A 23,027-nucleotide genomic window follows, 5' to 3' on the forward strand; every position below is an offset into this window, starting at 1 on the left:
ACTTCTTCTCACGCTTTAGGGCCCCTAGAATGCCAGGGCAGTATAAATACCCCACATGTGACCCCATTTCGGAAAGAAGACACCCCCAGGTATTCCGTGAGGGGCATATTGAGTCCATGAAAGATTGAAATTTTTGTCCCAAGTTAGCGGAACGGGAGACTTTGTGAGAAAAAAATTAAAAATATCAATTTCCGCTAACTTGTGCCAAAAATAAATTTCTATGAACTCGCCATGCCCCTCATTGAATACCTTGGGGTGTCTTCTTTCCAAAATGGGGTCACATGTGGGGTATTTATACTGCCCTGGCATTCTAGGGGCCCCAAAGCGTGAGAAGAAGTCTGGTATCCAAATGTCTAAAAATGCCCTCCTAAAAGGAATTTGGGCACCTTTGCGCATCTAGGCTGCAAAAAAGTGTCACACATCTGGTATCGCCGTACTCAGGAGAAGTTGGGGAATGTGTTTTGGGGTGTCATTTTACATATACCCATGCTGGGTGAGATAAATATCTTGGTCAAATGCCAACTTTGTATAAAAAAATGGGAAAAGTTGTCTTTTGCCAAGATATTTCTCTCACCCAGCATGGGTATATGTAAAATGACACCCCAAAACACATTCCCCAACTTCTCCTGAATACGGCGATACCACATGTGTGACACTTTTTTGCAGCCTAGGTGGGCAAAGGGGCCCATATTCCAAAGAGCACCTTTAGGATTTCACAGGTCATTTACCTACTTACCACACATTAGGGCCCCTGGAAAATGCCAGGGCAGTATAACTACCCCACAAGTGACCACATTTTGGAAAGAAGAGACCCCAAGGTATTCGCTGATGGGCATAGTGAGTTCATGGAAGTTTTTATTTTTTGTCACAAGTTAGTGGAATATGAGACTTTGTATGAAAAAAAAAAAAAAATCATCATTTTCCACTAACTTGTGACAAAAAATAAAAAATTCTAGGAACTTGCCATGCCCCTCACGGAATACCTTGGGGTGTCTTCTTTCCAAAATGGGGTCCATTGTGGGGTAGTTATACTGCCCTGGCATTCTAGGGGCCCAAATGTGTGGTAAGGAGTTTGAAATCAAATTCTGTAAAAAATGACCTGTGAAATCCGAAAGGTGCTCTTTGGAATATGGGCCCCTTTGCCCACCTAGGCTGCAAAAAAGTGTCACACTTCTGGTATCTCTGTACTCAGGAGAAGTTTGGGAATGTGTTTTGGGGTGTCATTTTACATATACCCATGCTGGGTGAGAGAAATATCTTGGCAAAAGACAACTTTTCCCATTTTTTTTATACAAAGTTGGCATTTGACCAAGATATTTATCTCACCCAGCATGGGTATATGTAAAAAGACACCCCAAAACACATTCCTCAACTTCTCCTGAATACGGAGATACCAGATGTGTGACACTTTTTTGCAGCCTAGGTGGGCAAAGGGGCCCATATTCCAAAGAGCACCTTTCGGATTTCACTCGTCATTTTTTACAGAATTTGATTTCAAACTCCTTACCACACATTTGGGCCCCTAGAATGCCAGGGCAGTATAACTACCCCACAAGTGACCCCATTTTGGAAAGAAGAGACCCCAAGGTATTCGCTGATGGGCATAGTGAGTTCATAGAACTTTTTATTTTTTGTCACAAGTTAGTGGAATATGAGACTTTGTAAGAAAAAAAAAAAAATCATCATTTTCCGCTAACTTGTGACAAAAAATAAAAAGTTCTATGAACTCACTATGCCCATCAGCGAATACCTTAGGGTGTGTACTTTCCGAAATGGGGTCATTTGTGGGGTATTTGTACTGTCTGGGCATTGTAGAACCTCAGGAAACATGACAGGTGCTCAGAAAGTCAGAGCTGCTTCAAAAAGCGGAAATTCACATTTTTGTACCATAGTTTGTAAACGCTATAACTTTTACCCAAACCATTTTTTTTTTTTACCCAAACATTTTTTTTTTATCAAAGACATGTAGAACAATAAATTTAGAGCAAAATTTATATATGGATGTAGTTTTTTTTTGCAAAATTTTACAACTGAAATTGAAAAATGTCATTTTTTTGCAAAAAAATCGTTAAATTTCGATTAATAACAAAAAAAGTAAAAATGTCAGCAGCAATGAAATACCACCAAATGAAAGCTCTATTAGTGAGAAGAAAAGGAGGTAAAATTCATTTGGGTGGTAAGTTGCATGACCGAGCAATAAATGGTGAAAGTAGTGTAGGTCAGAAGTGTAAAAAGTGGCCTGGTCTTTCAGGGTGTTTAAGCACTGGGGGCTGAAGTGGTTAATGTACCTCCAACCTCAGAATCCAAAGTTCTTTTTTGTCAGGTGAATGCCTATTGCCTAATTTTGGGAACCTGTAGTGGTCGACAGTTAAATTTTTATCCTGTGACCGCCTAATGTACCTCCAGCAACAGAATCTAAAGTTCCTTGCTGTCAGGTGAATGCCTATTGCTTAATTTTTGGGGCCTGTAGTGGCCGACATTTAAATTTTTTATCCTGTGACCGCCTAATTTACCTCCAGACAGAGAATTCTAAGATCTTTGCTGTCAGGTGAATGCCTATTGCTTAATTTTTGGGTTCTCTAGTCGCCGACAGTTAAATTTTTTTCCTGTGACCGCCTAATGTACCTCCAGCCCCAGAATCCAAAGTTCTTTGCTGTCAGGTGAATGCATATTAACTAATTTTTGGCGCCTATACTGGCTGACAGTTGCATTTTTATCCTGTGACCGCCTAATGTACCTTCAGCCACAGAATTAAAAATTCTTTGCTGTCAGGTGAATGCCTATTGCCTAATCTTTGAGGCCTGTAGTGGCTGACAGTTAAATTTTTATCCTGTGACCGCCTAATCTACCTTTACAGCAAAAGAATCCAAAGCTGAATGCCCACTGCCTAATTTTTGTGACCTGTACTGGCCGACAGTTACATTTTTATCCTGTTACCGCCTAATGTACCTCCAGCCACAGAATCCAAAGTTCTTTGTTGTCAGGTGAATGCCTATTGGCTTATTTTTGGGGCCTGTAGTGGCCGATATTTACATTTTTTATCCTGTGACCGCCTAATGTAGCTCTAGCCACAGAATCCAAAGTTCTTTGCTGTCAGGTGAATGCCTATTGCCTAATTTTTGTGGTCTATACTGTCCGACAGTTACATTTTTATCCTGTGACCGCCTAATGTACCTCCAGCCACAGAATTTAAAATTCTTTGCTGTCAAGTGAATGCCTATTGCCTAATTTTTGGGGCCTGTAGTGGCCGACATAAATTTTTTTTATCCTGTGACCGCCTAATGTACCTCCAGTTACAGAATCCAAAGTTCTTTGCTGTCAGGTGAATGCCTATTGGCTAATTTTTGGTGCCTATACTGGCCGACAGTTACATATTTATCCTGTGATCACCTAATGTACCTCCAGCAACAGAATCTAAAGTCTTTTTCTGTTACATGAACACCTATATTGAAATTTTTGCAGACTGTAGTGGCCGACAGTTACATGTTTATCCTGTGACCGCCTAATGTACCTCCAGCAACAGAATCCAAACTTATTTGCTGTCAGGTGAATGCCTATTGCCTAATTTTTGGGTCCTGTAGTGGCCGACATTTACATTTTTTATCCTGTGACCGCCTAATGTACCTCTAGCCACAGAATCCAAAGTTTTGTGCTGTCAGGTAAATGCATATTAGCTAATTTTTGGGGCCTGTACTGGCCGACCGTTCCATTTTTATCCTGTGACCGCCTAATGTACCTCCAGCCACAGAATTTAAAATTCTTTGCTGTCAGTTGAATGCCTATTGCCTAATTTTTGGGGCCTGTAGTGGCTGACAGTTACATTTTTATCCTGTGACCGCTTAATGTACCTCCAGCCAAAGAATATAAAGTTCTTTGCTGTCAGGTGAATGCCTATTGCCTAATTTTTGGGGTCTGTAGTGGCCGACAGTTAAATTTTTATCCTGTGATCGCTTAATGTACCTCCAGTCACAGAATCCAAAGTTCTTTACTGTAAGCTGAATGCCTACTGCCTAATTTTTGGGGCCTGTAGTGGTCGACAGTTACATATTTATCCTGTGACCGCCTAATGTACCTCCAGCCAAAGAATATAAAGTTCTTTGCTGTCAGGTGAATGCCTATTGCCTAATTTTTGGGGTCTGTAGTGGCCGACAGTTACATTTTCATCCCATGACCGCCTAATGTACCTCCAGCCACAAAATCCAAAGATCTTTGCTATCAGGTGAATGCCTATTGCCTAATTTTTGGTGTCTGTAGTGGCTGACAGTTGCATTTTTATCCTGTGACCGCCTTATTCTCACGGCCATTGCTATGACCGTGACTCCTCAACCGCATGCGGTTGTCAGCGGTTTAGTTTGATTGTCAATCACAGGTGAGGGCTGTGGTATTTGCCTCACCTGTGGTTGCCGCTGGCAACGGTATGTATGTGGCAGCATAGCATTCTGAGCTGTATTATGGCAGCTTGCTATGTTGTGCATGCGGTTGCACCTAGCAATCCTTCTGTTAGGTGTGTGTGTTTGTATGTCTGTGTACACTCTGTGTTATGTGTGGTGTGCACTTACATCTTCCCCTCACTGTGGTTGCCCGTGGCAACGTTTGGTCATTGTGTGTACATGTGGTGGCAGTGTCCCGGCCTTCGGGCTGACTCCCAGGACATGAGTGCCACCCATGTCGTTGCCTGCGGCAACAGCCACAGTCTGTGTGTTGTTTGGACACTTCTCCTTTTAAGTGTGTGTTTCCCTTCTTTGGTGCTGGAAGGGTTAACTCCCTTCCCAGTGTGTTTGTGTTTCACTGGGTGTGTCCGACTGTGGGGTGTGGCTTCTTGGCCTATATAGCCTCACTGTTTTCCCAGGGCTGCAGGTTGCTTCAGCCATGCTTAGCTGTAGCAGCCTCCTGTGTTTTATACCTGCCAGTGAGAGCCACCCCTGTGGTCATAACCATAATGTCACATTTAAGTTTATGTCTAGTTATGTGTTATGTCTATTTGATGTTTCCTTGTGATTTTGTGCAGCTATGGATCTGGGTCCCTGTGTGGGGATGCGTTGTGATCTGCACCCTGCCAGCACAGGGATCCAGTCAGCAAGGCTGTGGCAGGTAGGTGGAACTCCTTGTTCACCTGCCATATCCATAGAGCTGTTTATGTTCCCCCTTTTCCAGCAGCTTGGCCATTGAGACTCCTGCTCCTCCGTGCCTAGGAGGAGTGGGTTGTCTTACCCTGCTCCTTAGCCCAGGGACCGGACGGAGGGTAAGTCAGGGCTCCTAGGTTCCTGCGCATGGGTCCTCCTACCTTTAAGGTCGGCCCATGCAGATAGGAGTTAGGGTCAGGTTAGGGATGCTGTAGGAGGTGACCTGCTCCCTAATCCTGTCTTCCTGGCCGAGCAGCCTAACATCATCTGGCATCGCACGGCTGAGGATTTCCTCCATCCTCAGCCGTGACACTTATGTACCGACAGCCACAGAATTTAAAATTCTTTTCTGTCAGGTGAATGCCTATTGCCTAATTTTTGGGGCCAGTAGTGGCCGACATTGACATTTTTTATCCTGTGACCACCTAATGTACCTCCAGCCACAGAATCCAAAGTTCTTTGCTGTCAGGTGAATGCATAGTAGCTAATTTTCGGGGCTTATACTGGCCGACAGTTACATTTTTATCCTGTGACCTTCGAATGTACCTCCATCCACAGAATCTAAAGTTCTTTGCTGTCAAGTGAATGCCTATTGCCTAATTTTTGAGGCCTGTACTGGCCTACAGTTAAATTTTTATCCTGTGATCGCCTAATGTACCTCCAGTCACAGAATCCAAAGTTCTTTACTGTAAGCTGAATGCCTACTGCCTAATTTTTGGGGCCTGTAGTGGTCGACAGTTACATATTTATCCTGTGACCGCCTAATGTACCTCCAGTCACAGAATCCAAAGTTCTTTACTGTAAGGTGAATGCCTACTGCCTAATTTTTGGGGCCTGTAATGGTCGACAGTTAAATTTTTATCCTGTGACCGCTTAATTTACCTCCAGCCACATAATCCAAAGTTCTTTGCTGTCAGGTGAATGCCTATTGCCTAATTTTTGGGGCCTGTAGTGGCTGACAGAAATGTTTTATCCTGTGTCCGCCTAATGTACCTCCAGCCACATAATCCAAAGTTCTGTGCTGTCAGGTGAATGCCTATTGGCTAATTTTTGGGGCTTGTACTGGCCGACATTTACATATTTATCCTTTGACTGCCTAATGTACCTCCAGCCACAGAATCCAAAGTTTTTTTACTGTCAGGTGAATGCCTATTGCCTTATTTTTGGGGCCTGTACTGGCCGACAGTTAAATTTTTTTTATCTCTAGCCACATAATCACACCTTTGTCTCACTCCTCTGCCTCTCATTATGGTGGCGTATGAACCGCATTCACCATAAGGACCTTCTAATGTCATAGGGTCCTGTGACTGTGCCCCCACCCCGTACTGTGCCCCTCAACCTGTACTGTGCCCCCTTATACCCTGAATTGTGCCATCTTACCACACCCTGTGCAGTGCCCCTAGTCATTCCCTGTACTGTGCCCTTTTATACCCTTTTATCCCGTCACGGTATGGTGGTATTATTCGGTCACTGTACAGAGGTGTTATCCGGTCAATGTATGGCAGTGGTATCCAATAACTGGATGGCCATAATTGTATCCCTTTCCCTGCCCACGCCTTCCTTTTTTATACCTGGCATGAGAGGGAAAAATATGCAGATTGCGGTGCTAAGGACCTTTGCGCCTCAATCTGTGTCAGAATTATGCCCAACATAGACGTATTTCTACATAATAAATTACCTCCTAATTGTATTATCATTCAGGGGTAGGGCTAATATCGTTATATTATGTAGATTCTAGTGTATTATACTGTGCCCTGTATTTCCCAGTAGAAAATGATCCTTGGGAAACACAGTCCTCATCCCTGACCACCAGGACCAGGTAGTACTCTGTCAGTACCTGGCGGCCTCCCCTCTTCGCCACGCTGCTCCGCTGTGTACTGGTGCTTATTCTGACACTAGGGCTTAGTTCACATCTCATTTTTGCCATCCATTTAATGCATACCAAAAACAGTTAACAGATGCCTCAGACTGATACCGTACATTGGCGTCCTTTCACCATACAGTTCCATGGTAGAAAAATAAATTACGTCAACGTATGCAGTTTTTTTAATTGACTCTGCAGAATACAAAAATGTGGAGTGCTGCACATTTGTATACATCAAACCGATAGGAAATAAAACTTTTCTAGGCTCCAGCAGGGCATATTTTTGAGAGTTTCCCTTTAAGACGCATAAAAATGGCCCCTGATTAAAATACATATTTTTTGTGGGAATTTTTGCCCATGATCCCCCTCTGGTATATCACTGTCCATGTTGTCGGACTATTTGTGTACTTCTAGTAAGTGTTTGCTGGCTGCAAATATGAGCTGAAGGTTTTTCAGGTTCGCCTGCCATTAAAGTGAATGGTGCCCGCCGTAAATGCGCTGTTCGCGAACATTTGATCGCGAACGCGCTTTTGCAAAATGTTTCGGCCGATGTTCATCCATCACTATTCACAGGTGGGATCCACGAAAGGACAAGGCACAGGAACTCTGTGTGGCAATTCTTTTATCAGGAAACTGCTGTGACATGACTGGAATAAGGAAGGACGTCCATTTTCAAGTGTGCTGGTGAGCATACTATTGACTGAGGTTAGCTTGTGTGCTCTTTCTAGACAGACGTCTCCTATGATGACCCATCCTGGGTCAAGTCTCTGGGCTTATGGAGTACTTTGGGAACCGTTAATCTGTCCTCTAACCTTGTGAACTCGTAGTATGTCTCTTCCAAGGAGTAAGACTATCAGGGCTTCTGGGTCCAGTTCCGGTATCAGGTGAGCTATACGCCTCAGGTGGGGGTGGTATGCTGCTACCTCTGGTGTAGGTATCTCAGACCAATTGTCAGGAATGTGATTGCACTCCAGTATGGTTGGCAGGGACAAGCAGGTCTGACCATCTATGGACTCCACCTTGTATCCAGTTGCTTTCCTCCCCGCCGTCTCAACGATACCTGCACATGTCCTTAAGGAGTAGGGAGAACCAGGCCCTACGATGTTGAAGGTGTCGAAAAAGGTGGATTTAGCTAAAGACCGGTTGCTCTGATCATCTAAGGTTGCATATACTCTGATCGCCTTATCTCGGTGGCCGACCAGATAAACTCTGACAAGGCAGATTTTTTAGCAAGATTTCCCTCCTGCAAGTCCTTTACAGATCTCTGTACAGTGAGAAGTGACTACTGTGGCGTCTCTATCAGTGACTATCTGCATTCCATCGCGCACTTCTGCTTGAGGTGAGACCTGAGAGGGTGGTCCAGGGTGCTAAGCCATGTTGTGTTCTGTGCTACGTCATTCTGTACATGTTACACTGACCTTACAGTTCCTAGCGAAGTGCGATGTTGTAGTGCAGCACCTAAAGCAGATGTTGTTTTCTTTGAGGAATTCTTTGCGGTCCTCTAAAGACTCCTCCCTGAAGACTCTGCACTTTAGTAGAGAATGTGGTTTCTTATGCAGTGGGCTTTCTTTGGTAAGATCTTTGTATATTTTCTCTTCTTTAGAAGACTTAAACGGCCTGTAAAAAGAACTTGAAATTCGCGATTAGAATATTTGCGATCAACACTAAAGGGTAGGCAACTTTCCTATTGGTTGCTAGGGATGTTGCTAAGTGCAGATATTCGCAATAAATTTGCAATAAATTTGAAATAAATTTGCGATTAGAATATTCGCGATCAACACTATTTGAGAATACAAATATATAGCACTATATTCTAAATATTTGTGAATTCTCAAAGTGGCGATATTCGCGATTAAAATTCAATTCAAATATTCGCGCTCAACACTAATTATAAAGGCGTTTTTGGACAATTGGATTGACACCTCTGGCGGTGTCCAGGAATGCTAGCCCTGGCAGATCTCCATCAGCCTGAGCAACCTGTACCTTTATCAACAATTCACTGAGTTCCCTGAGCTTCTGGTAACCCCTACCCACTATTCTAGTAAAATTATCAATTCTCTTAAACAAAGCATTTTCTATAGCTCATCAAGTCTTTCCCACACCATCTTTAGGCCTTTGCCCGGAAAGTTTATGCTAATGTCTCTGATTCTTTTGGCGTGTTCAGCAGACTCGCTTCCAAGCCACTTTACTAAGATATCTAACTCTTCACTATAGGAAAGATCTAAGTCTCTTATGGCATTTTGGAAGGAGGCTCGCCATGCCCTTTGTGAGGAATATGGATTATTATTTCATTCCTGCCATATGCTCAGGGGTGGGCAGAGGAAATCAAACTCCACAGGAGGGCCCTGCTTCAAAGCACAGCCAGATAGCAGAGGTCAGAGAACTCCACAGGGGGTCCTGGCCAAGCAGGCCACTTGCGTACAATTTCTCACCTCCATTCAGACAGCACGGATCCTGCAGGAAAACTTCCCTGCAGGGGGTCTAGGCCATTCACCACTTCAATCAAATTTATCAGACATTATGGAACCGCCGATTTATAAGGAATTATGAATCGCCCGGCTATCACAGGCATAAACCAGATACTGATATTTGTGTCCCTGTGGCCAGGGAGGGGAGATATACATATCTCCCACAGAAACCAAATAACGGTACCATGCTTGGACTCTATTGGTAGCCGTAACCCAGGCGGATCCATTGGTCCCAGAACCACCTACCTACGACATTCTGGTCTAGAGCCATGAGCCCTAATCAGTTTTGTAACTCATTTGCTGTCAGCCCCAAGCGGGCGTGTCTTTTCTCTGAAGGGGGGTCACATCGTGCCATATGTTTAGAGGGACCTGCAAACTGCTGACATCACTGCCTGCCATGTGACTACAGCTAAGAACTCATCACAACCCAAAGGACTTATCCATCTGGTTAACTGACTTTTGTACCATACTACCTGTATTTGCAACCTCAGACCACTGTATATATTCTTTGTGTGTATAGTGTTATTTCTAGTGAGCACTTAAATATATAATTTAACCTTGTGCTGTCTTGTATCTTGATCACGCATCCCCATGTCCGTGTTTCGGCCTAGTTATACGCTACTGCGGGCTGGTTTCTCACCCTATATAATCCCATTAGAGGACCGGGCTTATATCAAGCGAGAAGCTGGTGGCAGTCTTCCCAGGCTGAGGAAGCGCTGTTTCACTGGGGCAGTGAAAAGGCTCCAATAGCTTGTTGCCTCTCTGTGCCCGTGTGGACAGGAGGAGTCTGTGAACACTGTACCAAGCTGACCTTACCTGCTCCTCAGGGACGGCGTAACGTCATGCCTTGGTAACAAGTGACTATACCGTATCTCGCTGTCTCTACGTATTTGATGTCCGGTGGCAGCGAGGTGTGGTATTCGCCACACCCTGTAGTTCTCGGGGTAATCGGTGAACTTTATAAGTCCCTTGGTAACCAGCTCCTGTTTAGAAAATAACTTAGCGAAGTCCATGGCGGCCTGGTTAGCGCCAATACTACCCAGTGTGTTATTGTTATGCTGCGTGTGTGATGCATCACCATACCTTTTAGGGGTTTCTGGCTTAGGGAAGTCTGTATAATACCGTTCTGATGCGAAAGGTGTCCCTTTAAGTCGGACCAAAGGTTGCATGGGCAAGAGCAGCCTTTTCTCTTATTGAGGACTTGCTAGAGCAGCTTGCTCTTGACATGGTCCTGTATGATTATGCCTGGCTAGCGGACATTGTATGCCTTTTGCTGGCTGCTTAATGTCTCTGCTTATAGGTAGAATGTACTTTAGCGTGGTCCGGATCGTGCTGCACTTGCTGGGGGTTGCACTCTCACTTCTTGTGACTGTATGGCAGCCGCTGCAATCTTATACGCAGCACAGCGTGTGTGTCATATCCACTATCGCTGGTGACTAGCATCTGTTTTACTGTTCTGTCTTCATACACGTTCACACAGTGTGCACTCCAGGGCCGGACTGGGACAAAAATTTTTGACTGAGCAGCCCAATCACATGACCCCCAACAGGCCCCACCCCCTTGCAGTCTAGGGGCGGGGCCAAATTCAGAAGCTCAATTGAGAGGCAGGGCCAGCCACCAGTAAGATATGAAGGCTTTAGCCAACACACAAGCTTCTTTGGGGGTCCCCAGGTGACATTAGGGGTCTTAGTACGATCCGGCCACCTAATCCGGCAGAAAATGCAAGGAATTGACTGGACACAAAGCACAGCATGCAGCGGTTTATGTCCCGCTGATTCTCTGCATTTTTCCCAGATTGTGGCTGGATCTCTGCCGTACCCCATTATAGTTAATGGGGCTGGCGGGCATTGTGTCTGCATCCAGCAGTGCCGGATCCAGTGAATTCTCAGCTGGAACAGCCTGCCAGGATCACTAACGCAGATGTGAAAGTAGCCTAATACAGCGCCCCATACCTCTTATATTCAGTGACGTCTGTAGATGTAGATGTTCTCTTTCTTCATCTTCTCCATTCAGACCAGACCACCGTGGTAATTTCTTTCAGCCATCTCACGTCTCTGCAGAGTTTGACAGACATCTTAGTTTCCTACTTTTCCATCATCCTCCAATTAACATCCCATCATGCACCCCCAATACTGAGAAGCTGTGCTCCCCAAAACTATACTGCAAAAAGAACTGTGCTAAGCTGATGCTGTGCCAGGGTGCCCCCAAAGTAATGGTGCTCCCAACAATAGTAATTATTTCTTTGCCAGAGTGCATTTAGTAGTAATAGTGCTCCTACAGTGCCCCCAACAGTAATTGTGTCCCATAAGTAAAAATGCTCCCATAGTCCCCCAGTTGTAATAAAGCCCACCATAATGCCCTGATAGTAATAATTCTCTTTATAATGTGTGACAGTAGAACCCCCCCTTATAATGTGCACCAGTACAAAAAATGCCCCGTCGTGTGGCAGTAAAAAAAGAGATACCTCCTCTTAGTGCCACCAGTAGAGCCAATGTCCCCAGAGTGCCCTCATGTGTTCCAATGACCTGTACTGTGTGCCACTACAAAAAACACTTAGTGCCACCAGTTGAGCTTAGGTGCCCATAGTGACCTTATAATTTGTGTCAGTATAAAATACTCCTATATAGTCCCCCCAGAAGATGCCCCCATAGTGCTCCTTCCCTGTCTCCATAGTGACCTCCATAATGTGGCACTATAAAATGCCCCTATAGACTGCCCCACATAGATACCCCCATAATGCTCCTTTCCTCCCTTCCCCATAGTGGCATCAAAATGGGTGCCAGTATTAAATGCCCCTATACAGGGAGTGCAGAATTATTAGGCAAGTTGTATTTTTGAGGATTAATTTTATTATTGAACAACCATGTTCTCAATGAACCCAAAAAACTCATTAATATCAAAGCTGAATATTTTTGGAAGTAGTTTTTAGTTTGATTTTAGTTTTAGCTATTTTAGGGGGATATCTGTGTGTGCAGGTGACTATTACTGTGCATAATTATTAGGCAACTTAACAAAAAACAAATATATACCCATTTCAATTATTTATTTTTACCAGTGAAACCAATATAACATCTCAACATTCACAAATATACATTTCTGACATTCAAAAACAAAACAAAAACAAATCAGTGACCAATATAGCCACCTTTCTTTGCAAGGACACTCAAAAGCCTGCCATCCATGGATTCTGTCAGTGTTTTGATCTGTTCACCATCAACATTGCGTGCAGCAGCAACCACAGCCTCCCAGACACTGTTCAGAGAGGTGTACTGTTTTCCCTCCTTGTAAATCTCACATTTGATGATGGACCACAGGTTCTCAATGGGGTTCAGATCAGGTGAACAAGGAGGCCATGTCATTAGATTTTCTTCTTTTATACCCTTTCTTGCCAGCCACGCTGTGGAGTACTTGGACGCGTGTGATGGAGCATTGTCCTGCATGAAAATCATGTTTTTCTTGAAGGATGCAGACTTCTTCCTGTACCACTGCTTGAAGAAGGTGTCTTCCAGAAACTGGCAGTAGGACTGGGAGTTGAGCTTGACTCCATCCTCAACCCGAAAAGGCCCCACAAGCTCATCTTTGATGATACCAGCCCAAACCAGTACTCCACCTCCACCTTGCTGGCGTCTGAGTCGGACTGGAGCTCTCTGCCCTTTACCAATCCAGCCACGGGCCCATCCATCTGGCCCATCAAGACTCACTCTCATTTCATCAGTCCATAAAACCTTAGAAAAATCAGTCTTGAGATATTTCTTGGCCCAGTCTTAACGTTTCAGCTTGTGTGTCTTGTTCAGTGGTGGTCGTCTTTCAGCCTTTCTTACCTTGGCCATGTCTCTGAGTATTGCACACCTTGTGCTTTTGGGCACTCCAGTGATGTTGCAGCTCTGAAATATGGCCAAACTGGTGGCAAGTGGCATCTTGGCAGCTGCACGCTTGACTTTTCTCAGTTCATGGGCAGTTATTTTGCGCCTTGGTTTTTTCACACGCTTCTTGCGACCCTGTTGACTATTTTGAATGAAACGCTTGATTGTTCGATGATCACGCTTCAGAAGCTTTGCAATTTTAAGAGTGCTGCATCCCTCTGCAAGATATCTCACTATTTCTGACTTTTCTGAGCCTGTCAAGTCCTTCTTTTGACTCATTTTGCCAAAGGAAAGGAAGTTGCCTAATAATTATGCACACCTAATATAGGGTGTTGATGTCATTAGACCACACCCCTTCTCATTACAGAGATGCACATCACCTAATATGCTTAATTGGTAGTAGGCTTTCGAGCCTATACAGCTTGGAGTAAGACAACATGCATAAAGAGGATGATGTGGTCAAAATACTCATTTGCCTAATAATTCTGCACGCAGTGTATAATGCCCTCATAGTGCTCTTATCCCCCGCTTCTCCATAGTGCCCACCTATAATGCGTGCCAGTATATAGGGCCCCCAGTAGATGCCCCCACAGTGCAGTCATACATGCACTCTCCACATACATGGACGCAGTCATACACGCACTCTCCACATACATGGACGCAGTCATACATGCACTCTCCACATACATGGACGCAGTCATACACGCACTCTCCACATGCATGGACGCAGTCATACACGCACTCTCCACATAAATGGACGCAGTCATACACGCACTCTCCACATACATGGACACAGTCATACACGCACTCTCCACATACATGAACGCAGTCTCCACATACATGGACGCAGTCATACACACACTCTCCACATACATGGATGCAGTCATACACGCACTCTCCACATACATGGATGCAGTCTCCACATACATGGACGCAGTCATACACACACTCTCCACATACATGGATGCACTCTCCACATACATGGACGCACTCATACATGCGCTCACCATATACATAGATGCACTCATACACACTCTCCACATACATGGACGCACTCATACACACACTCTCCACATACATGAATGCATTCATGCACACACTCTCCACATACATGGATGCACTCTCCACATACATGGACGCACTCATACACGCACTCTCCACATACATGAGTGCACTCATACACACACTCTCCACATACATGGACGCACTCATACACACACTCTCCACATACATGGATGCACTCATACACACACTCTCCACATACATGGATGCATTCATGCACACAGTCACCACATACATGGACGCACACATATACAATACACATATATAGACACCCAGCTTTCCTGCTGTGCCTCTCCCCCATACTCTAATAATGCCTCTGCACTTGTGCCATGCAGGATAGCAGGGAAGCTGGATGACATTTCATGATATAATTCACCCAGCTTTCCTACTGTACTGCAGGTCACATGTGCCTAGTCTGGGAAAGCTGAATATAACCGCAGTAGTTCCCCTGCTACTCACATCACTGGTGCAGTTGTGACAATCCAACTGATGTTCAGCTTGCTGGGCAGGGAAGGTTCAGGCTGCAGGAATCGCTTTGCAGGTAGAAAAGGGGGTGTGGCTATTATAGCTCCACCCACATCGGGCCGTCCTGTTGCTGGTCACTGTCCATCATAAGAACTAAGGAGGGGAGAGACGGAGCAATGTCACTGATGTCAGGAGGTCAGTGACAGAGGTGCAAGTGCAGGACTCTGGACCCATGCAGGAGAAGTCAGCTGCTCTGACAGGGGCCCGGGGTGACGAAGTACAGTGACTGCTCCCGGGCCCCTTCTGAGCTCAGGCCCCGAAGCAGCTGCTTCCCTGATAGTTACGCCACTGGGAAGCGCTCATCTTCACTCCTGCCCGGCTGCTGCCACATAAAAAAAAAAAAAACTCAGCCGGCGGCCCGGCTGATTGTGTTCGGCCCGGCCCACCAGGGCAAATTCACGGTCTGCCCTATGGCCAGTCCGGCCCTGGTGCAGTCTTACACTCAGTATAAACCATTCCTGTATTCCAAATAAGAGGACTGTTTTCTGTAGTCTAACTTGTTTATTGGCAAAACAGGAGTATTGATGTGGTAAAACTATAAGAATACAAAGGACATGTATAAGAATAAAGCATAGGATGTATCAGCATACAGTACAGATGGCATGTAATATAACATTAACAGAGAAAGCACAAGTCCCAAAATGGCTGCCTGTACATAGGATTGCATAGCTAACATCTAACAGCTGCATGTTCCCAGAGTAATACTACAGCTAGCTAAACATCACTGCATAACATAATATCCCTGAGACAAAGGTGGATGTCACTCACCAGATATACTTGCACAAAGATGGTGAAGTTTAAGAAGGAAAACTGCATGGAACAGCTCTGCTGATGTCCTGTAGTCTGTATGTAGACTGAAGACTGGGCATATCCTTCCCAGAATGCATTGCACTCACCACAATACGATAAACTTTATTAACAAGAAAACAAAGCGCAGTACATTTTTACCACCGCTAGATGGTGCTGTTACCTAACTAATAACTACAGAATATAGCAGATGTGATCTGTAATGATACTGAAATGAATCTCTCAGTGCTGGGACAGAACAGCTTTAAACTCTCCACCTTGGCTTGGCAAAAGTCATTAGTTCTCTGAAAGGTGTAGAGTCCACCACGTGAAAAGGGAGGGAATGTAGTACCAGACTCTTGTCCAGTAGCACGTTCAGCTTCTGCACCTTTGGATGAGTGCACCATACTGTTGTCTTTTTGCAATCGCCTCGGCAATCGATTTCTAACTAAACAAGTGACAACGAGGAGGAGGATCAGGAGCATCAGGACCAGTAGATGATGGGAAGCAAACACAGCTCCCTTCTGCTAAGGTGGTGGAGCCTTGACTGCAGGAGAAGGGTTGAGGGCCCCCGGGGAAAGCAGCGTTTGCGGCGTCAGGTTGTACTACTACATTTCACCCTGTTCCAAATTATTATGCAAATGATATTTTTCTCATTTACTTAAATAATTGATGTAAATAAAAGTCTGCATAATTCTCATGTTATCAACTATTAAGAGTACAATTCATATTTTGATTAAACCAACCTCCTAATGATAACAGTATCATTTAACATAAAAAACTTACAGTGCACTGTTCCAAATTATTTTATTTAAGTTTCAAAAGACTTTATAGGTTGTAAAGAACTGAAAATTGTCATTTGTTCTGTTTGCAGCATATTTACTGAAATCAAAAGCTATTTCAATAAAACTTTTAACAACATTTTAACTTTTTAAATATTTTAAAAGGTCACGTTACATTTTAACATAGGACCCCTTATTTGATAGCAGCTTCACAAGTCTTGCATCCATTGAACTTGTGAGTTTTTGGACAGTTTCTGCTTGAATTTGTTTGCAAGATGTCAGAATAGCCTCCCAGAGCTGCTGTTTGGATGTAAACTGCCTCCCACCCTCATAGATCTTTTGCTTGAGGATGCTCCAAAGGTTCTCAATAGGACTGGGGAGGATGGAGGCCACACCATGACTTTCTCTCCTTTTATCCACATAGCAGCCAATGATGCAGTGGTATTCTTTGCAGCATGTCATGCATGAAGATGATTTTATTACGGAAAGCATAGTTCTTCCTTCTGTAGCAGGGAAGAAAGTGGTCAGTCAGAAACTCCACATACTTTGCAGAGGTCAACTTTGCACCTTTGGGGACCCTAAAGGGGCTGACTAGCTCTCTTCCCATGATTCCGGCCCAAAACATGACTCCACCACCGCCTTTCTAACGTTGCAGCCTTGTTGGAACAGGGTGGTCGTCCACCAACTATCCACTACTCCATCCATCTGGACCATCCAGGGTTGCACGGCACTCATGAGTAGTGATGAGCGGGAGGTGCCATATTCGATTTCGCGAATAATATGCGATTAAAATAATCGTGCGATTTTTTTTTTTTTTTTTTCCTGTATAAGGCAATGTTCCTATGACTATGGCTAGGCTAATATGTGTATTTTACGAAATTTCTTAATATTGCTCTAACTTCGTCTTTTAGAATATTCGGAATATTGCTCTAACTCCGTCTTTTAGAATATTACGAATATTCTAAAAGACGAAGTTAGAGCAATATTAAGAAATTTCGTAAAATACACATATTAGCCTAGCCATAGTCATAGGAAAAAAAAAATAATCATAAGATTAAAATAATCGTACGATTTTTTTTTCGGAAAAAAAAATACGAATATTCGATTTCGCGAATATTTGGAACTATATTCTAAATATTCGCGAAATCTCGAAATTGCGATATTCGAGAAAAAAATTCGAAATTCGAATATTCGCGCTCAACACTACTCATGAGTGAACAGGACTGTTTGAAAATTTGTCTTCATGTATTTTTCTACCAAATGTAGCCGTTTCTGCTTGTGAGCATTGGTTAGTGGTGGGCTAATAGAAGGTTTATGCACAGTTGCAAGACTCTGGAGGACTCTACACCTTGATGTCCGTGGGACTCCAGAGGCACCAGCAGCTTCAAATATCTGTTTGCTGCTATGAATTGATATTTTAGCAGCTGCTCTCTTGATCTGATGCATGGATCTGGCAGAAATCTTCCTCAATGTGCCTTTATCTTAACAAACCCCTCTGTGCTGTGAATCAGCCACAAATCTCTTAATAGTGCGATGATAACGCTTACGTTTTCGTGAAATATCTAATGTTTTCATACCTCGTCCAAGTCATTGAACTATTTTACTCTTTTCGGCAGCAGAGAGATCCTTTTTCTTCCCATATTGCTTGAAAATGTTGCTCTGCTTAATAATGTGGAACACCCTCCTTTAGTAGTTTTTCCTTAAAGGGGTTCTGCACTTTGTTTAAACTGATGATCTATCCTCTGGATAGATCATCAGCTTCTGATCGGCGGTGGTCCGACACCTGGGATAGATATATATCATATACTAGCAGAAGAGCTCTGCTTCACACGGGTATATTTCATCTATTTCATTTTATGTTTCCGTGTGTCGTAAAAAGATATCGTCAGTTTCCCCCATAACAGTGACCTCTACAGTACCCGCCCCTTTAACAATGACCTCCACAGTGCCCGCCCCTTTAAAATTGACCTCCACAGTGCCCGCCCCTTTAATAATGACCTTCACAGTGCCCACTCCTTTAACAGTGCCTTCCCCTTTAACAGTGACCTCCACAGTGCCCACCCCTTTAACAGTGACCACCCCTTTAGCATTGACCTCCACTGTGTCCGCCCCTTTAATAACAGTGACCTTCACATTGCCGCCCCTTTAGGCCTCCTGCACACGAACGTATTTTTTTGCGGTCCGCAAAAACGGGTCCCGTTTTCCCGTGATCCGTGACCGTTTTTTCGTCCGTGGGTCTTCCTTGATTTTTGGAGGATCCACGGACATGAAAAAAAAGTCGTTTTGGTGTCCGCCTGGCCGTGCGGAGCCAAACGGATCCGTCCTGAATTACAATGCAAGTCAATGGGGACGGATCCGTTTGACGTTGACACAATATGGTGCCATTTCAAACGGATCCGTCCCCATTGACTTTCAATGTAAAGTCTGGAGTCCCTTTTATACCATCGGATCGGAGTTTTCTCCAATCCGATGGTATATTTTAACTTGAAGCGTCCCCATCACCATGGGAACGCCCCTATGTTAGAATACACTGTCGGATATGAGTTAGATCGTGAAACCTCATTTCCGACATTATATTCTAACACAGAGGCGTTCCCATGGTGATGGGGACGCTTCTAGTTAGAATATACTACAAACTGTGTACATGACTGCCCCCTGCTGCCTAGCAGCATCCGATCTCTTACAGGGGGCCGTGATCAGCACAATTAACCCCTTAAGTGCCGCACCTGAAGGGGTCAATTGTACTATCATATCCCCCTGTAAGAGATCAGGGCTGCCAGGCAGCAGGGGGCAGCCCCCCCCCCCCTCCCCAGTTTGAATATCATTGGTGGCCAGTGCGCCCCCCCCCCCCTTCCTCCCTCTATTGGGATAAATCGTTGGTGGCACAGTGTGCGCCCCCCCGCCCCCCCCCCTTCCTCCCTCTATTGTAATAAATCGTTGGTGGCACAGTGTGCGCCCCCCCCGCCCCCCCCCTTCCTCCCTCTATTGTAATAAATCGTTGGTGGCACAGTGTGCGCCCCCCATCGCCCCCCCCCCCTCTATAGCATTAACAACATTGGTGGCCAGTGTGCGGCCTCCCATCCCTCCCCCCCCCTCCCCGATCATTGGTGGCAGCGGGTTACTAGCAATAGTACAATAGTAAAAGATTCATACTTACCTGGGACCTAGGAGCTGCAATGTTCGTGTCCGGCCGGGAGCTCCTCCTACTGGTAAGTGACAGTTCATTTAGCAATGCGCCGCACAGACCTGAGGCTGTCACTTACCAGTAGGTGGAGCTCCCGGCCGGACACGAACATCGCAGCAGCCGGTAAGTATGAATCTTCTACTATTGTACTATTGCTATGTAACCATGGCAACCAGGACTGTAGTAGCGTCCTGGTTGCCATGGTTACCGATCGGAGCCCCAGCGATTAAACTGGGACTCCGATCGGAACTCCGCTGCCACCAATGATGATGGGGGGGGGGGGGAGGGAGATGGGAGGCCGCACACTGGCCACCAATGTTGTTAATGCTATAGAGGGAGGGGGGGCCGATGGGGGGCGCACACTGTGCCACCAAGGAATTATTACAATAGAGGGAGGGAGGGGGGGGCGCACACTGTGCCACCAACGAATAATTACAATAGAGGGGGGGGGGGGCCGCACTGGCCATCAATTATATTCAAACTGGGGAGGGGGGGGTCTGCCCCCTGCTGCCTGGCAGCCCTGATCTCTTACAGGGGGATATGATAGTACAATTAACCCTTTCAGGTGCCGCACCTGAAGGGGTTAATTGTGCTGATCACGGCCCCCTATAAGAGATCGGGTGCTGCCAGGCAGCAGGGGGCAGTCTTGTTCACAGTTTGTAGTGTATTCTAACTAGAAGGGTCCCCATCACCATGGGAACGCTTCTGTGTTAGAATATACTGTCGGTTCTGAGTTTTCACGAAGTGAAAACTCAGCTTTGAAAAAGCTTTATGCAGACGGATCTTCGGATCCGTCTGTATAAAAACTAACCTACGGCCACGGATCACGGACACGGATGCCAATCTTGTGTGCATCCGTGTTCTTTCACGGACCCATTGACTTGAATGGGTCCGTGAACCGTTGGCCGTGAAAAAAATAGGACAGGTCATATTTTTTTCACGGCCATGAAACACGGATCACGGATGCGGCTGCAAAACGGTGCATTTTCCGTTTTTTCCACGGACCCATTGAAAGTCAATGGGTCCGCGAAAAAAAACGGAAAACGGCACAACGGCCACGGGTGCACACAACGGTCGTGTGCAGGAGGCCTTAAGCAGTAAAGAAAAATGGCTGGGTTGTTATGGAAACCTGGAGTAAAACTTTGTGAATAAAGGCTTTCCAAAACACCGTCCCTAATACCTGTCACATCTCTCCTTGCACTAAGTTCACTGGAAAATGGCAGCGACGGGGCAGGAGGAAACTTTTTATAGGACTGTGACACCCTCCTTTAGTAGTTTTTCCTTAAAGAGGTTCTGCACTTTGTTTAAACTGATTATCTATCCTCTGGATAGATCATCAGCTTCTGATCGGCGGTGGTCCGACACTTGGGATAGATATATATCATATACTAGCAGAAGAGCCCTGCTTCACACGGGTATATTTCATCTATTTCCTTTTATGTTTCCGTGTGTCGTAAAAAGATATCGTCAGTTTCCCCCATAACAGTGACCTCTACAGTACCCGCCCCTTTAACAATGACCTCCACAGTGCCCGCCCCTTTAAAATTGACCTCCACAGTGCCCGCCCCTTTAACAATGACCTTCACAGTGCCCACTCCTTTAACAGTGCCTGCCCCTTTATCAGTGACCTCCACAGTGCCCACCCCTTTAACAGTGACCACCCCTTTAGCATTGACCACCCCTTTAACAGTGACCTTAATAGTGGCCACACCTTTAACAGTGACCTTCACAGTGCCTGCCCCTTTAAAAGTGACTTTCACAGTGACCGCCCCTTTAACAGTGACTTCGACAGTGCCTGCTCCTTTAACAGTGACTTTCACAGTGACCGCCCCTTTAACAGTGGCCGTCCCTTTAACAGTGACTTTCACAGTGACCGCCCTTTTAACATTGACTTTCACAGTGACCGCCCCTTTAACAGTGACTTTTACAGTGACCTCCCCTTTAACAGTGACTTTCACAGTGCCCGCCCCTTTAACAGTGACTTTCACAGTGGCCGCCCCCTTAACAGTGACTTTCACAGTGACCACCCCTTTAACATTGACTTTCACAGTGACCGCCCCTTTGACAGTGAACGCCCCTTTAACAGTGACTTTCACAGTGACCGCTCCCTTTAACAGTGACTTTCACAGTGGCCGCCCCTTTAACAGTGACTGCCCCTTTAACAGTGACTTTCACAGTCGACACCCCTTTAACTGTGGCCGCCCCATTAACAGTGACTTTTTACAGTGACCGTCCCTTTAACAGTGACTTTCACAGTGACTGCCCCTTTAACAATGACTTTCACAGTGACCGCCCCCTTAACAGTGACTTTCACAGTGACTGCCCCCTTAACAGTGACTTTCACAGTGACCGCCCCTTTAACATTGACTTTCACAGTGACCGCCCCTTTAACAGTGACTTCCACAGTGACTGCCCCTTTAACAGTGACTTTCACAATGGCCGCCCCTTTAACAGTGACTTTCACAGTGGCCGCCCCTTTAGCAGTGATTGCCCCTTTAACAGTGACTTTCACAGTGCCCGCCCCTTTAACAGGGACCTTAATAGCGCCCGCCCCTTTAATAACAGTGACCTCCACAGTGCCCGCCCATTTAATAACAGTGACCTCCACAGTGCCCACCCATTTAATATCAGTGACCTCCACAGTGCTCGCCCATTTAATATCAGTGACCTCGACAGTGCCCGCCCCTTTAATAACAGTGACCTCCACTGTGTCCGCCCCTTTAATAACAGTGACCTTCACATTGCCCGCCCCTTTAAGCAGTAAAGAAAAATGGCTGGGTTGTTATGGAAACCTGGAGTAAAACTTTGTGAATAAAGGCTTTCCTAAACACCGTCCCTAATACCTGTCACATCTCTCCCTGCACTAAGTTCACTGGAAAATGGCAGCGACGGGGCAGGAGGAAACTTTTTATAGGACTGTGACATCACAGGGCCTGGCTATCTGCTGATTGGCTGTTGGCATGGCATTATGGGTGCTCCCTCGTACTCGGGCTTCTTACTTCCTCTTTCTAACATGCGCAGCAGGCATTTTAGAAATAATATGATGCGTTACCACGAAGCGCAAGGAAATTCGACTTCAGGACGGATCTATTTTTTCTGAAATTCGGTTTGAATTCGACTTTGTCAACTTTGATTCGCTCATCTCTATTTATATTGTAGACAAAGTTAATAACCCCTGAAAACAAGCAGTGTATAATGCGATTAAAAAAATGAATAAAACCAGTAAATGAGGCAATATGGACAGGTACAGTATTATAGTGAGGGCCAGGGGCGAATTAAGTGCATGATAGGCTGTCTACCCAACTTGGTCCCCTCCCTCCATTTTAGTTTTTTTATTTTCTGCATGAAGAGGCTACGGTGCTTCATGAAT

The sequence above is a fragment of the Bufo bufo genome, chromosome 3 (genome assembly GCF_905171765.1).
Source record: "Bufo bufo chromosome 3, aBufBuf1.1, whole genome shotgun sequence".
In the NCBI taxonomy this organism is placed as follows: Eukaryota; Metazoa; Chordata; class Amphibia; order Anura; family Bufonidae; genus Bufo; species Bufo bufo.